The sequence below is a fragment of the Lagenorhynchus albirostris genome, chromosome 4, assembly GCF_949774975.1.
Source record: "Lagenorhynchus albirostris chromosome 4, mLagAlb1.1, whole genome shotgun sequence".
Classification (NCBI taxonomy): domain Eukaryota; kingdom Metazoa; phylum Chordata; class Mammalia; order Artiodactyla; family Delphinidae; genus Lagenorhynchus; species Lagenorhynchus albirostris.
This window is the reverse complement of record NC_083098.1, coordinates 43,774,166-43,792,692: the sequence shown is the minus strand read 5'-3', so window position 1 is coordinate 43,792,692 and position 18,527 is coordinate 43,774,166. Positions and strand designations below refer to the sequence as shown.

General features: G+C 34.6%; 1 long non-coding RNA gene across 1 annotated transcript in view; it reads left to right on the top strand.

The window, feature by feature from the left end:
• The window catches only part of LOC132519271 (uncharacterized), a 32,781-nt gene extending 18,237 nt beyond the window's left edge, over positions 1-14,544 (top strand). Inside the window, exon 3 of the long non-coding RNA XR_009540135.1 lies at positions 14,250-14,544. This is a non-coding gene — a long non-coding RNA (uncharacterized LOC132519271). The remainder of the gene's footprint in view (positions 1-14,249) is intronic.
• The last annotated feature ends 3,983 nt before the right edge of the window (positions 14,545-18,527 follow it).

Here is an 18,527-nt window from a genome sequence, read left to right as displayed (position 1 = left end):
ATGCAATGTTTTTGTTGTTGTTGTTTTATTTATTTTACTTTTTTGAACATTCACTCTGCTTCTTCTCAAGATTAAATATTCTACGTTTATCTGCATTGATTTCTGGCATTTGCCATCTTTTAGCCCAGGTATGTAAGTGATCCAACTTCTGCTTCTGACTGCATAGTTCTTTTTTACTGTTCTTCTGACTTTATTGCAATATCAGGTATCACTGCTGTGGCATTTTTCCTTTGGGCCACAGTATAAAGTCAATCCAATGTATATAGCACAAATCTCTCTGGGGTTGGGTCTTCTCTGATAATTGCTGCATGTTTTTAAAAGATAAGCTTGAGTACTTTATGTTGAGTATTTACATCTCTGAAGATAAGGAATAACCTCTTTAGAAGATAATTATCCCCGAATTTTAATTCTAATATTAAAAGTAGCCCTTTCCAGAATCTTGTAAAACCAATCAGTAGAAGCCTTCTGTCTCCTCAAACTATAAAACAGGATCAAACATTTGTGTCTTTTACTTGTGCAAATCAGATCCCTTAAAAGGCATAAGCCTTCTTTTACCTTAGTGTGTATTTTGAAAAATCAATACCTAGCTGATATTAGTAGCTCTAATCAACTGGGGATTTTAATCAGAAGGTCTAGAAATTTTGGAGAAGAAAGAATTTTAGGGAAGAGCCAATTTTATAGAGTACTGAATTCTCTGGTCATAGGGTAAGAGGAGAACCTAAAGGAAAATTGTGAGGAATAGAGGTGGCAGAATTCTGACTAATTTTTGACAGAGGTTCTAATTGTGTCTTAATGAATAAGAGACATTGTTGCAGAGATAACATTCCATATAGATTTTGATGTGCCTATTTATTTCCTTTATACATTTTACAATTGAGCTGCTTGATTTATTTCTTATTAATTAGTAAAATCTCTTTGTGTACTAGGAGTAGCCCATTATCGTATGTGTTGGAGACGTTTTAAATTATATTATCTATCTTTTGATTCTGCTGCTGATGTATTTTCTCTAAAAACATTGAAAATATTCTCTGTAATCAAACCTCTCAGTCTTTTCCAATACATCTGTGTTATCTTGGGTTCTTCCCTGCTCCATATCTATGCATAGATATAAATATATTAGATAAGTAGATAGATAGATAGATAGATAGATGGAGATAGACATGGATAGATGGGTAAGAAGAGAGAGGGAGAGTTCTGGTCCTGGTAGAATAAAGAGATAGAGATATGAGTGGGGTAGGAATAGGAGTAATGATAGCATTAGGGTTAGGAGTAGATATAGAAATAGAGATAGGTAGAGGTAAGTAGTACTTAGGAAATTTATTCATGTAATTTTAGTTTATGGCCAGAACCATTCATTTATCCACTTATTCCTGTGCCACTGTCATGTTGCTCTGTTTGCAGCTTTATAATGTCTTATTAACTGATAGGGGAAGTTCTTCCCTTATATTCTTTTACAAAATTTCTTGGCAATTCTTACACTCTTATTGTTCCATATATATTTTGTAATAATGTTTTTAAATTTCATTCTTTTTTTATCTTTATTGGAGTATAACTGCTTTACAATGTTGCATTAGTTTCTGCTGTACAGAAAAGTGAATCAGCTATATGTATACATATATCCCCATATACCCTCCCTCTTGAGCCTCCCTCCCACTCTCCCTATCCCACCCCTCTAGGTAATCAGAAAGCATCGAGCTGATCTCCCTGTGCTATGCAGCAGCTTCCCACTAGCCATCCGTTTTACATTTAGCATTGTATATATATCAATGCTACTCTCTCACTTTGTTTTATTTTGCAGCACTATTTACAATAGCCAGGACATGGAAGCAAACTACATGTCCATCAACAGATGAATGGATAAAGAAGATGTGGCACATATATACAAAGGAATATTACTCAGCCATAAAAAGGAAAAAATGAGTTATTTGTAATGAGGTGACTGGACCTAGGGTTTGTCATACAGAGTGAAATAAGTCAGAAAGAGAAAAACAAATACTGTATGCTAATGCACATATATGGAATCTAAAAAAAGGTACTGATAGGTGGTAGGGCAGGAATAAAGACACAGACATAGAGAACAGACTTGAAATTATTTTGATCAGCTAAAATGAGCTGCTTTGGAATTCTGATTGCAGTTTTATTGTGTGTATATAGATTGGGATTGTTTTACATCCTTGTAATATTGTCTTTCCAACCAGAAACATGGTATGTCTTTCTGAATTTTAAACATTCTTAGTTTCAAATTCCATCTTACTTGTTATTTAATATTAGGCTTGTTAGTTTTGTTCCCTTAACATCAATTTTTTCAGCTGAATTTGGCCTAAAAATAACTTCTTACAGGATTATTAAGAACTCTACAAAGAAAACATCTGATTTCATTTTAGAAGATAAATTTAACGCTTAGCACAACAGTCCTGTACATTCCATTCAATCTTAGCCCCATTTCTAGCAAAAGAAGGGAAGTGAAGGAATGGATATAGAAAGAGCATAATTTTAGATATTTATGAGCCACTTTCTACCCCAATAATAGTATTCATTAATACTCTATTAATATGGTATTCACAAATTTTACTACTTGCATCAACCTTTAAAATATGTCACTATATTTTTTCACTCCTTCTTACAAAGAACCTCTAACCTCTGTAGAAAATGAAGCAGTGACTGTGATGTTGAAAAATGTTCAGTTAGTCTCAATACACAATATAACTTGAAAGAATGGGGCCTCCAAGTTCTTAAAACAAAACATACAAATGACCACAGCAACAAAACCCTCTTCTTGGCCCTTTAATGCAATAGGCTGGATCATGTCTTCGTTCCAGGGTTTGGATTTCCTCTTAACTCATACTTAAAAGTTCTTTACTTCCTTTATCCTCCCCCTTAAGGTGAGCTTGTGGTCTTCAGTTTCTCCTTTGGGTCTGGCCACAGTAACTTACACACTTCAAGCATCCAGCCTATGCCAACCTGGAGAGCACCTTGTAACCAGACTTGTCCTGCCCTCCAGAGACTAATCTACTGTCTCATCCTGTGAGCTAAACTCCCTCAACCAGAACTCCTCACTACAGTCCCATTGTCAGGAGAGCTTTGTTACGGGGGAGATTGTCATCATCACTATGAGTTAGTAAATAATATCAGCAAAGAAGACTTATTTCATGCTCATTAAATATCCAGCACTGTACCAGATATTACACATATTTAATGAAACATTTAAAGAAAGAGTTTACTAAATTATTCCCATTGAGAGCAAAAAGTGTTAAGAAAGGTTAAATCTGGCCTAAGCTCATTAAACTAGTTAAGTATTAAACTCAAGAGTGTTAGTTTGTGTTGCTGCATTTCAATTATTAGGAATCTACTCATTAATTTAGGTAAGAATATTTAATAAGACTTTAGCATACTGTAAACTGAGAGGAGAGGGTGTAATCAAATGTCCACTTCTCGAATTTAGTTTTGTCTCTGCTGTTTCCTTATGCTATACCTCCTTCTCAAGAAATACCACACATATTAACAAGGTCACTGTCTCCATTATTTGCAAGTTAATTGATAGGCGGGGTAAAGATTTAAAGTTACAAAAATGGATTTGTTTATGATCTTTGAAGAGCATGTATTTTGTGGAGTAGAGTTGCTTTATAAAACTTTCACTTGGGATACTTTAATAATTGCTGGAATTTATCTTCATTTGCTATTTAAGCAGCTCACTATTGCATTTTTGCTATGTTTCTCATATATTTAATCTCTAGTTTATACACGTAGATCTGATACTGCCTCTTTAAATATATGGTTACACTTCACTTAGAAGTGTTTATCTGTTTATGGGGGTGTTTATCTGTCAGTCAGTCAGCTAACATTTATTGAGGACCCAGAGAGTATGTGCGTGTTTGTGAACACAAAGCTTGTAGATTATTTCATTTTGAAAAGTGGCACTTGTAAATCCTGGCCGACTAACTCTACAATGAGGATAATACTGTTTCCCAAGACCTAGTCTGTGTAAACACTATTGTAACCGAGTCTTTTGGCCTCCAATACATTAATCACATGCACTTGGTATGATGCCTGTGAGAGTGACCTAATGCATGGTTTAATTTTTGTTGTTAATACTCCTAATGTTTAGTCTGTAACAGGATCACTCCCCAGGCTAGATTTGGGTTGTGAGCTCATGAATTTCTCGCTGTAGACATTCTTACACTCTGGATATCAGAATGAGAATGAGATCTAGCCTAGAAACATCTATCTGTGATTCTTTATAGCTGTGTCATTGGAATAATTATTTTGCCTCACCAGACTTCAGTCTCCTTCCGACAGAAATGTTAATAGTAATCATTACATTCATATTAACAATGAACAGCAGATATTTGTTAAATATTTACTATGTTCCATTCTTTTTTATTTTTCCTAAATTTTAGCCACACTGTGTGGCATGTGGGATCTTAGTTCCCCAACCAGGGATTGAACCCATTCCCCCTGCAGTGAAAGAACAGTGTCTTAACTACTGGACCACCAGAGAAGTCCCCTGTGTTCCATTCTTTGCTAAGAGTTTTTTTTTTTTTTTTTTTTTTTGTGGTACGCGGGCCTCTCACTGTTGTGGCCTCTCCCGTTGTGGAGCACAGGCTCCAGACGCGCAGGCTCAGCGGCCATGGCTCACGGGCCTAGCTGCTCTGTGGCATGTGGGATCTTCCCGGACCGGGGCACGAACCCGTGTCCCCTGCATCGGCAGGTGGACTCTCAACCACTGTACCACCAGGGAAGCCCTGCTAAAAGTTTTAGATAAACTATTTTTAAAGATATTTTATAATAAACCTCATTTACAACACCACCATCATCTCCATACTTCATCCTACCCACACTGAACTTAAAACATTTCAGTGGCTTCTCATTGCTTTAGGATAAAAACTAAAATCCTTTACACAGCCTACATGTTTCTATACTTGTCACAGTTTTCCACTCCTGCTTCCTTTCACTCTCTGTGCATCAGCCACAGCAAGCTTGCTTGCTTGCTTGTTTGCTTGCTTTTTTCATCAATTTCTTGAGTACACCCATGTTTACCTTCCTCCCATTGAAGATACACTGAGGAATATTTTCAACATATACAACAAAAGCTCCATATAGGGCTTCCCTGGTGGCGCAGTGGTTGAGAGTCCGCCTGCCGATGCAGGTTCGTGTCCCGGTCCGGGAAGATCCCACATGCCGCGGAGCGGCTGGGCCTGTGAGCCGTAGCGGCTGAGCCTGCGCATCCAGATCCTGTTTTCCGCGACGGGAGAGGCCACAACAGTGAGAGGCCCGCAAAAAAAAAAAAAAAAAAAAAAAAAAAAAGCTCCATATAATCAGCCAGAGCAGCTTCTTAAATCACTTGGGAAAAGAATATTATCTAAGTAGAAAAAAATAGGCAAATCACTACAAAGAGGCAATTCATAAACTAGGAAACACAAATGGAAATAAATATTATTTCTCAGTTTCACTAGTTTTTAAGGAACTGCAAATTGAAACAATGAGATAGTATATTTGCTTTTGGGGTTCCTAGTATTGACAGAGATAGGCAAGGAAAGAGATTTCTAATATCTTTCTCATCTACTTTTATACATATATACTAAGATCCTAGCAGTGTTCTTGCAGCATTATATATGTATTATGAGGAAGATTTACACCATTCATGTAAGTGTAATATATATATAAACACAAGAAAGAATCAGTGAATTACAGAATATGGATGTATTGTTTCAAAGTATACTTGACATCACAGAGATACCTATAAAATCAGTACAACTACAGTATTTCACATTTAGTATACTGGTGAAATATATAAAACCATATTTGCAATAAAGGTAGAATCCAGCAAGTGTCACAACAGTGTTTGGACCGAAACACTTGAGATATTCTGCCATCTAAAGAAAAGTATCAGATTGAATGTCATGCATTTATCACTTAGCAACAAGAGTCCATGAGGCAGCTGATGAGTTGATATGCCACCTGCAACTTCTTGTCAAAAGTCCAAGTATGTACAGCTTGTAAATAGCATCACTCAAACTAGAATTGTAGAAAACTTTTACCTGTAAACGGTAAGGAAAAGAAACATACAACTATTATACTAAGCCAAGATTAACTCTGACCAATCATTTTTATACTTTTACTTTGAAATAATTATAGATTCACAAGAAGTAAGAAAATTAGTGGAGAGGTCCTGTGTATCATTTACCCAGGTCCCCCAATGATTACATCTTATGTAACAATAGAAAAATATCAAGACCAGAAAATTGATATTGATACAATGTATCTGTGCCATTTTATTACACATGCCATTTAAAGCATGTGGATTACGTGTATAGATTCTTACAACTACCACCACGTTCATGATACAGAACTATTCCATCACCACAACAATCTCCTTTAGGCTACCCTCTATAGTCACACCCTCTCCCTCTTCTCACTCATATCTAACCCCTCCTAACCGCTAATCTTTTCTCCATCTCTACAACTTTGTCATTTTGATTTATTCAATCACTTTTATCTTCAGTTTCTTGAACATTTGTAAATGTGAATTTTTTTAAGTAATAACACTTTCCAAAATATTTCAGAAATAAGCATCACAGCTCTCAAACCTTGACAAAGTGACAATGTTAGATGAATTTGCATGCAGTTTAACTAATTTTGGTAATTCTAAACCAATGAGCTCACTCAAAATATCAGATGAAAATGCTGACAGTGGCAACTACAGTACTAACTAGATGTACATCTTATTCAGTAAGCAAACCTTTTTATCAACTGATAAAACTTTTATCATGAATGGATTCTATTATACCTCATCTACTCATCTATTTCCTCCAAAGACTAACCATTCGTACAAACAAATAAAACATGAATTTAGCAACTACTATGTACCTAGTGCTGCATTAATACTGCATGAAGAAATATAGAGCCTTGAGGAAGCTGAAACACAGATGAAGGTATTTTTAAATATTCCATTGTTATATCTTATTTTTCTAAACTCATTTACTGAGCACAAAGTGACTACTGCATAATTGTTGTTATATAACTCTTTGTTGTAAATATTACAATGCCATAGTTTTTGAATGACTGATACAATAAAAGGATGCCATGAATACAGCAGAAATCTCCATTTGCCTCTGTTCATTAACTAAAGCTTAGATTATTGGTGTCCTGTTTTGGACCAGAGTTCTATTCCAATTATCATTGGATTTGTAGTTCAATTAAACCTTGATAGGCTGATCCAAGGATTCAATCAATCATCCAGCACAGAGCGCTAAACTCATTTTTGCACATTCAGTACCAGATAATCCAGATTTTCTCCATGTTAATAGATATTTGGGCATGGAGAGAAAACTACATCAATCTGTGTTGGCTATATTAGTACAAAGTAACCAGAGCCAGGGTTCATTTCCCGTGTAGATTTTGTGTATAAGGAAGTAAATAACTATGAAACAGATAGGCTACTCCGAGTAGAGACAATATGTTGCTTTTGTAAGTAAAAAATTACACATAATAGTGACCATGACATATATGTGTTTGTTTTATTCTGTGAGTACATTTATGAGTTAACATATATTGTAGGGAAGTTATTGGAAATAGAATACTCAGTAAAGAAAATGGTATTGTAAGATATTGAGGGGTGTTTTGTTGTTGTTTCTTTTCTATTTATTTCTTTGTTTTTGTTTCTTTTAAGATAATCTCTACAAGATCGTGGTTGAAAATATTTAGTTTGATAGACAAGCATTTGATATCCAGCTCTAATATTTATCATACTTGTGACCTTGAACAAGTATTCCCATTTGTAAAATGTAACACTATTATCTCTGTCTTAGAGTGGTCATAAGAGTGCATTAGATTTTCATTATGAATACTTAGCACAATACTGGGCATAGTGTAAGAGTTCAGTAAATGTTGGTGGTTCTTATTTTAATTATTATTATGTTTATCACCAACAAATATTTTGAGGAAAGCTTTAAAATTTATCAGTATGTAATCTCCATTAATATTCACAGTTCTCTCTTTAGAATTTCCATAATATTAATAATATCAATGACTAACTTAGTTTATCCATAATTAATGATAATGGCCAAATAAAGGCATTTCACACCGCTCTTCTCAAAGCCAACTAAAAACAATAAAGAGAATGAAAAACAGAGGGGAAAACTCCATCTGCAGTAGAACTAGGAAAGCACAGAGAAGCCATGTACTATGATGGAAGGCTGCCAAACCCAGTAGAATTTGTAGCAAACTAACAAAAATTTCTGAGAGGACATCAACACCTACCAATCTTTTCATTATGCAGTCTCCTTATAATCAATCATCCAGGCCTGAAGTGCTCAAACAATGGATCTGCAATAAGAATGCAAAGAGTGAAAAAATGTGAGAGCTTCATCATAGCACTTTTCATCCTAGAGAATCGGAGAGAAAAGGTAGAATGAGGAATCAAGGAAACAAGGCAGCCTGAACAGAAGCAGATTGTCAGAGTAGGAGGAGAGGCTAAGGGGCAGCAGCCAGCTTTGACTGCTAAACGCTTGAAAATAAATAAATGCAGTTACGTATTGAATTCATACCTTGAAGTTCTAATTCCCAATTGACTACATTTGGAGATAGGATCTTTAAGGAGGTAATTAAAGTTAAGTGAGATTATAAGGGTGGGGCCCTAGGACTGGTGTCCTTATAAAAAGAGAGACACAAAGGATGTGCCTCACAGACAAAAGGCACATAGTGAGAAGACAAACATCTGGCAGCCTAGGAGAGAGGTCTTGGAGAAATCAAACCTGCCTACACTTTGATGGATTTCCAGCCTCCAGAATTGTGAGATATGTACCACTACCCACTCTGTGGTATTTTGTTACACTCCCAATAGCCAAATTTGGAGCAATATGAGCAAAAGATAATGATAGTATTTAACTATAACCTATAGAATAAAACAAATGTACTTGAGTCTATATCGGTATAAATAAGTAATTGAGTAAATAAATAAAGGAAGTAGCAGCTCTTTTTTACAGAGGAGTTCCAATTAATAAATGTAGAAAGACAGGGAAATATAGAATTATCATTAGGTAAACACCCTAGTTACAATGGTTGCCAGCAAGATCCACCAGTGGATGAAAAAGGAAGTGGATGAAAGTTTGAGGAGAAATAGAATATTTGCAGAGCCTCAAATAACTCTCCCAAGATATTTATCAATTGCCAAAGGAAAATAGTAAATTTACACTGGAAAAACCTAACAAACACCATGTTAGCCTTGTGATTGAGGTTTACACTACTAGTTATAATGCATATAAAAATCATTTTCCCCTTGATATAATGCAGTGAAAAGGACACATCACTTCTGTAGTTTTCTTGCCAAAATGCATAACCTCATTCTAATCATGAGAAAATATCAGATGTTACAAAATAACTGACCATGAGTATGAAAATTATCAAGTATCAAAAGATATGGAAAGACTCGGGAACTGTCACAGCTTGGAGAAGACGAAGGACACAGCAACTATATGTAATGTGGGATCTTAACTGGATTGTGGAACTGAAAAGGGATATAAGGGGGAAACTGAAATTTGAATAAGTCTTTAGTTCAGCTAATAGGAGCATACTAATGTTAATTTCCTGGTTTGACCATTGTACTATGGTTTTGAAAATTATAAACATTATGGGAATCTGAGTGAAGGGTATGTGTGAACTCTCTGTTCTATATATTTGCAACTTTTCTGTAAGTTTAAAGTTATTTCAAAATAAAATTGTTTTATTATAGAAGAATAAGTTGATACATTTCTAGACATTTATCTTTGAAGGCCAATAAAGAAAACAGTCACTTCCTTAACAACTAATTTCTCACAATTTTACTGTAAAAACATGCTACTATTTCCAATGTGTATATATATATATATATATATATATATATATATACACATATATATATATATATGCTCTAGGTTTAAAGGTACTAACCAAAAGCAATGTTAAATTTCATCTCGTTTTTCTAAAAATTAAAGAAGGTTGAATCTCAGGCACAATATACTTATTTCATGCTTTTTCCTATCAAAGAGAAGACTTGCTATGAAACTTGAAAAAAAAGTAATTGTGTTATGTCACTTTAGAACAAAGTAGTAATTAATTATCTTTAAAAAGAGCAAAATTCTTGCTCAGAAATAAAAGAAAAATTAATCTAACAAACCCTTTTTGGAAAATTTATCCTACACGTAGACTCATAAATGCATGTAAACTTATATCAATCAGGATTTTTCCAATGGAATACTCTGTACCTAATGAAAGGAATGAAGTAGGTCTGTACATTTTCATAGGGAAATATGAATCCACTGTACAATAAAAAATTAGGCAGCATAGTGTGTATGTTACATTCCAATCTGTACTTAAAAATATGTATAATTTATATCTGTATGAGTAGGTATATATGTTTTTAGATGAGAATTTTCTCAAAGTCTCCCCAAGAAAATTTTGATAGTGGCTACTTCTGGAGACTAGGGCTAGGAGATGGAGTGAGGAAGAGATACTTTTAATTTTATATACTTTTATATTATTTGAGTAAGTCCTTGTTATTTCACAATAAGAATATCAAATGAAAAATTATTTTCGTAAATGGAAATAAAGTTGTTCAGTGTGTACCATGGAGTATAAATGGAACCAATTGAAGTACACCTCAGAAAAATATTTAGCATGAGGGGAAAATTTTCTTTAAACCATCAAAATTGTCCAAAGATAGGATTTACTGTCTCAAGTCATTATGTCAATCCTGTTAAGAGAGGTGTTTAGACACAGACTCACAAGACAATTACTTGGAAGAAATCTTATGCAGAGAATCCAGAAACTGGAAGAGTAGTTGGACTGGATAATTTTGAGATCCCTTACATGTCTCAACTTTTATCAATTAGTATTTCTTAAAGTACACAAAATGGTGCCGTGCTCCGGGAGTACATTTACAAAGTGATGAGACTCTCAGGATTGTTATAGATTACTGAATGATAGAAAAACTTATTATTATTACTTGAATATTTAAATGATTAAATATTCTAAATAGGGATATTCAGATGTCATGAACATTTTGTTTCCCACAGGAGGGAGACAGAACTACTTTAAAGTGAACAGCGAGTCACATTTATTTGACCCAGTGATTTCAATTGTCTTTTCCTAACAAGTGAGTAAAATTTAGATGCATCCCTCAAATTCAGATACAGGACTTAGTGGAAGGACAAGTAGGAGATTCAGGCTTTTGAAATGAAAGAAACCACCTTCTATTTCCCTGAAAAGCAGAGAGCACATGAAATAAGTGTGGTCACGATGGCTTAATGTGATTAGCTTGAGGTCCTAGTTTAAAACAAAAGGTGTTGGAATCAAATTTCAGTGAAGCTTAGAAGAAAGCTGAAATCTGGTTGGCAAATATTATTCATTCATTCATCTATTCAATAACTATTTATTGAGCACCTACTATATTACAAGCCTTTTCTACACACAGGGAAATAGTGAAAAACACAAATACCTGCTGTCATGTAGTTTACATTCTAGTGGAGGGAGAATGTTTTTGTAGGAAAAAAACAAATAAAATAACTTTATATAGGGCTTCCCTGGTGGCGCAGTGGTTGAGAGTCCACCTGCCAATGCAGGGGACACGGGTTTGTGCCCTGGTCTGGGAGGATCCCACATTGTCGCGGAGCGGCTGGGCCCGTGAGCCATGGCCGCTGAGCCTGCGCATCCGGAGCCTGTGCTCCACAATGGGAGAGGCCACAACAGTGAGATGCCCACGTACCACAAAAAAAAAAAAAAAAAAAAAACAACTTTATATAATTTTAAGTGCTCTGAAGAAAATAAAACAGGGCATTGGGTTAAACAGTGATGGTCAGGAAAGGCCTCTTGAAGGGGTGACTTTTGAATTGAGAGTCATATTAAAATATGGAGAATGAGTATTCCAAGGAAAGGAATCAGCTAATGATAAAGGTCCTAAAAACTAGTCAAAAGGATCTAACTTAGCATGCTCTAAAAAATAAGAAGCCACTGTAACTAGAATTTAGGTAGAAGAAAGCAAGGTAAGAAAAAGAAGAAATTAAAATCCCTGTGTCCAATTCACATCTGTGACTTGATTTCAATTAGATTTGAATAAAAATATTGTATTGTTACTTAATCTTTCCTATGAATCTTTATGCTCTTTGAAAAGTATAAAGCTGAAGTTATTATAGGTATTCTATTATGCTGTGGGAATTTTTTTTATTCTGTTAGTCACTGAGAAAGATGGTTTTGAATAATTGTAACACGTCTCCATTCAGGTATGAAGAAAGCTATATGTATGATTGGAAAGTCATTAAAAAAACCTGTTATAGGATCTGGGAAACTTTGATGGAACTGAGAGATCTATTGGCAAGATGAACTGCCAAGAGAGTAGAGTGGGTTCTGCTTTGACTACAGTTCTCTTCTTGAAGGAGTGTTTTCTTATAAGTTGAAATTTATAAGAAATGTATGTGCCAACAACGCTCTGGATGCATCCATCTGAAAGTTGAATACTTGAAAGATAGCCTAGGAGTAGTATAAATGGGACTGTAGCATTTGCCAACTTAGATCTCACCATTGAATAAACGGAGAGAAAAATTATTGAACGGTATAAATGCCACCTTCACTTTTTAGATACAAGCAAAGAAATGCGTGCCTGCTTGCTTAGAAGAGTTTTGCTGGACAGATGTATGCTCAGATCCAGCCTATTTATTAGAGAACAGTCTCAGCTCTCATTTTCAGTTTTAATCACTGGGTCAATTTTAAAAGGGCAGTTCTCATTATATAAACATTTGGAAGTTATAAAGCTGAAAGGTCAGGGTGTAGACAAGACAAAGATAACATACCACCAGCTGGCATACACTTCCATGAGAAAAACTTTTCTCCCAGTAAGCTCAACCCTCATATACGAATGTCCTAGGACATAGGAATTATTGTTTACCAGTTTTCTGTTTCTCCAGCAAAATGATTTTACTTGTATGTGGAGAGTTACATATATCTCTCTACCCAAGGATTATGAAAGGTGGAATTCTGTAATAAAACTTTATAACAATTTCACAATTTGATTCTATCAGACATCTTTATGTAGAATAATAATCATAATTCCACTGTTTATTTAGCAACAATTATGTAGCAATTGTTCTTTCTGAGTTATCTCATTTAATTCCTACCACATCTCTGTAAGGTGGGTATTTTCATCACCAACATACAGAAAGAGAAATTAGGAGTTACGGAAATTAAGCAATTTTCTCATAACTGTACAACAGGTCTGTGTTAGATCTAACACTTTAACCCAGGCCTGTGTAACTTCAAAAAAATATTAACCTCTGTACTACACTATCTCCTTTAGTAAATACTGCTTGAGCTGAGGGTTTTATTCAAGATGCAGTAAAATTTGTACTCCAGGATTCAAGAAATCCTAAAACACCTGTGATGCTCAAAGGAAGCATCTCAAATCTTTGACATCACTTTATCTTTATTACTTTTATCTGAAGGGTGCAATATAAACTGAAAACTTCAAAAAGTACTGGCTGGACTCAGTTAAATATAGCAGAATAAAGCTTTTTTTTTAATTTCTTTTTTTTCTTAAAATTCATGAAAAATAATAAATAGTTAAAATATAGAAAATGTGACACTCAAAGCACACTTGCAAAATCCTTCAGAATCTGGACCAAAATGCAGAAGAAAGATGAATTTGACCAATTTTTAAAATACTTTTCCTAAATTAAGAAGCATTATCTCAAGTGATCTATACAAATATCTCTTGTTGAGAGAGAAGAGAACTAGGGGCATGTGTGTATCACATGAAAAAATGGATAAGACCCTGTTAGAGATGTTGTGTGTGACCAGGGAATGTGAAGGGAGGTGTAGCAAAAGGAGAAAATGTGTTGATCAGGTATTTGTACGAACATCATGGTAGCCCAGGGAGCCACTAGAAGGTAAAATAGGATCAAGGAGAAAAAGTACAAACTGGTTGTCTGGTAGCAACACAGAGAGCTGTGACCCAAAGACTTCCTCAATAAGCCTCTTAAACAATAACAAAAACAATAACAGCAACAGGAAAGTTGTCCCTAGGGCAAGGAAATGACAAATCTATTGAGTATATTTGCAACAGTAATCCTATGAAGAAGCTGACTGGCTTATTTCACTACCTCCATTTCTCCCCACATGATTCTTTAACAGATAATTAGCTTCATTCAAAATAATAATAAAAGAAGCTATCAAGTTTAATTAAGTCCCATTTGTTTGTTTTTGCTTATGTTTCCTTTGCCTAGGAGACAGATCCAAGAAAATATTGCTACGATTTATATCAAAGAGTATTCTGCACAGCAAAGGAAATCATCATCAAAATGAAAAGACAACCTACTGGGGCTTCTCTGGTGGCGCAGTGGTTGAGAGTCCGCCTGCCGATGCAGGGGACACGGGTTCGTGCCCCGGTCCGGGAGGATCCCACATGCCGCGGAGCGGCTGGGCCCGTGAGCCATGGCCGCTGAGCCTGCGCGTCCAGAGCCTGTGCTCCACAACGGGAGAGGCCGTGATGGTGAGAGGCCCGGGTACAGCAAAAAAAATACATAAATAAAAAATAAAAGACAACCTACTGAAGGGGAAAAAATATTTGCAAATGATACTACTGATAAGGGGTTAATAATCAAAGTATATAAATGGCACATACAACTCAATATCAAAAAAACAAACAACCTGATTTTAAAAATGGGCAGACTGAACAGATATTCTTCCAAAGAAGACATACAGATGACCAACAGGCACAAGAAAAGTTGCTCATCATTGCTAATCATCAGAGAAATGCAAATCAAATCCACAGTGAGATATCACCCCACACCAGTCAGAGTGGCTATCATCAAAAAGTCTACAAATAACAAAAGTTGACAAGAATGTGGAGAAAAGGGAACTCTACTACACCATCGGTGGGAATGTAAATTGGTGCAGGCACTATGGAAAACAGTATGGAGGGTCCTTATAAAACTAAAATTGGAACTACTATGTGATCCAGCAATTCCACTCCTGAAGAAAATGAAAACACTAATTCAAAAAGATAACTGCACCCTGATGTTCATAGCAGCATTATTTGCAACAGCCTAGATATGGAAGCAACTTGAGTCCACCAACAGATGAATGGGTAAAGAATACATGGTGAATATATTAGGTTGACCAAAAGGTTCGGTTTTTTCCATAAGATGGCTCTAGCAGCATTTAGTTGTCTTTAACTTCATTCGAAACAGTTTTGTTAGATTGTGACAGCTGTCATATCAGTGTGCATTTAAAAAAAGACATTAAAATTGGTGAATTTTTGTGTAGCCATTTTAACGTTGAAGATGGAAGAAAAAAGCAACATTTTTAGCCTATTATGCTTTATTATTTTAAGAAAGGTAAAAATGCAACTGAAACGCCAAAAAAGATATGTGCAGTGTATGGAGAAGGTGCTGTGACTGATCAAACTCATCAAAAGTAATTCGCAAAGTTTCATGCTGGAGATTTCTTGCTGGACGATGCTCCATGGTCAGGTAGACCAGTTGAAGTTGATAGCGAACAAATAGAGATATTAATTGAGAACAATCAACATTATATCTTGTGGGAGATAGCCGACATATTCAAAATATCCAAATCAAGTGTTGAAAATCATTTGCACCAGCTTGGTTATGTTAATTGCTTTGATGTTTGGGTTCCACATAAGTTAAGTGAAAAAAACCTTCTTGACCATATTTCCTCATTCGGTTCTCTAGTTAAACGTAATGAAAAAGTTCCGTTTTAAAAAAAGTTGTGATGGGTGATGAAAAGTGGATTCTGTACAATAACATGGAATGGAAGAAAGAGATCATGGGGCAAGCAAAATGAACCACCAACAACCACACCAAAGGCCAGTCTTCATCCAAAGAAGGCGATGTATATATGGTGGTATTGGAAGGGAGTCCTCTATTGTGAGCTCCTTCCGGAAAACGAAACGATTAATTCCAACAAGTATTGCTCCCAATTAGACTGACTGAAAGCAGCACTTGACAAAAAGTATCCAGTATTAGTTGACAGAAAATGCATAATCTTCCATCAGGATAATGCAAGACCTCATGTTTCTTTGATGACCAGGCAAAAACTGTTTGAGCTTGGTTGGGAAGTTCTGATTCATTTTCCATATTCACCAGACATTGCATCTTCAGATTTCATTTATTTCTGTCTACAAAATTCTTTTCATGGAAAAAATTTCAATTCCCTGGAAGACTGTAAAAGGCACCTGGAACAGTTCTTTGCTCAAAATGATAAAAAATTTTGGGAAGATGGAATTATGAAGTTGCCTGAAAAATGGCAGAAGGTAGTGGAACAAAAGGGTGAATATGTTGTTCAATAAAGTTCTTGGTGAAAATGAAAAAATGTGTCTTTTATTTTTACTCAAATTTTTTGGCCAACCCAATATATATATACAATGTAATACTACTCAGCCATTACAAAGAATGAAATTTTGCCATTTGCAGCAACATGGATGGACCTGGAGGGTATTATGCTTAGTGAAATAAGTCAGAGAAAGACAAATACTCTATATTATTACTTACATGTGCAATAAAAAATAAAACAAATGAATGAACATAAGAAAACAGAAACAGACTCACACATATAGAGAACAAACTAATGATTACAAGTGGGGAAAGGGAAGGAGGGAAGGGAACCATAAAGGTAGGGGATTAAAAAGTGGGAAATACTATGCATAAAATAAATGGCTACAAAGATATATTTTACAGCACAAGGACTATAGCCAGTATTTTATAATAGCTTTAAATGGAGTATAATCTATAAAAATATTGAATCACCGTACTGTACACCTGAAACTAATATAATATTGTAAATCAACTATACATCAATAAAAAATAATAATAGTGATAACAAATGAAATCAGCATGAAACTCTTAGGTAGGGAAGGGGATATATAAAGGACTGGAACATTGGGTGAATGCAAATGAAAGACACATATCACAAAAGTAAATACCTACAGAAAGAGAAAAGAAAATCATAAAAATAGTTCTTCATAGGCATTGTTGTATATGAAAAAAACCCAACAAATACTACAAAACTTTCAAAGATGAAATTACACAAAATCAAGAGATGAGATTGGACCAGCAAGCTTTTAAAAAAACAAATTGTAAGAGAAAAACAGATACATTTAGAGAAGAAAGCCACACTGAAAGCAACAACAACAAAAAATTACAACCTATGTGATTAAGAACTTTTCAGTTAGAATAGAGAAAATCACATAAAATGACATTCAGAGTGATCATATAGCAAAATGGTAGATATAAATCCAATGAAATGAAATAATTGAACTCTATAAAAAATGATCAAAGATTCCATTTAAAATCAGAGATTGTCAGGGGGAGGGGCAATATAGGGGTAGGGGGAAAAGTGTTATTATGAGATTATATGAAATCATATGTGTAAAAATTTTTGAAATTTGTAAAACACTATAAAATTTAAAGAATCTTGCATTTAATAAAAAAAGAAAAAAAATCAGAGATTGTCAGACTATAAAAAAGTAAGATTCAACTAGTATATGCTTTCTATAAATGATTCATTTTAAGACAGAAACTGGAATAAATATGAAAACATATACCATGAAAACCATAAGCACAAGAAAATTATGCTATATCACATGCTATTGTCATGACTATATTAACATTAAAAAAATAGATTTTGAAGAGTATTACCAGAGATAAAGGGAACATGTCATGGTAGAAGAAACAAACCATTGAGAAGACATAAAAATCACAATGTACATGCACCTAATAACAGAACTTCAAACTACATGGAGGAAAAACAGATAGAACTAAAGGAAGAAATAGAAAAACACAGCTTCGTAGCTGGAAGCTCTAATACCATTCTGTCAGTAATTGATAGACCAAGTAGTCAAAAAAAATCAAACAGGTTAGAGAATATTTGAATAATACTATCAACCATCTTACTTTACTTGATGTTAATAAACATTTAACCTAACAAGTGGCACAAATATTGTCTTTTCCAGTACACAAAGGATGTTCATCAGACTAAAACATATGCTGGGCCAAGAAAAAAATTCTCAATAAATATCAAGAAAACAAATATTTCAGAGTAAGTTTTCTTAACACCACAGAATTAAATAGAAATGGCTAAAACTAATATTCCTAGAAAAGCTGCAAATACCTGTAAACAACATACTCCTAAAGAACTCATACATTAAAAAAGAAATAAGAAAATAGATAATTAGAAAAGATTCGAATTAGAAAATATCAGAATTTCTAGGAAATAGCTAAAGTAATGAAAATTTATAACTCTAAATGCTTATATTAGAAAAAAAGAAAAGTGTAAGTCAATGACCTACTATTTCACCTTAAGAAGCTAGAAGAGTAGTAAATCAAACCCAAATGAGGTAGAAGGAAAAATAAAATAAAATTAGAAAGGCAGAAATCAATGAAATAGAGAAAATAACTATAGTAGAGAAATATCAACAAAGCCATGAGTCAGTTCTTAGAAAAAAATAATTAAATTGATAAACTCCTAGAAAGATGTCCTCTCCC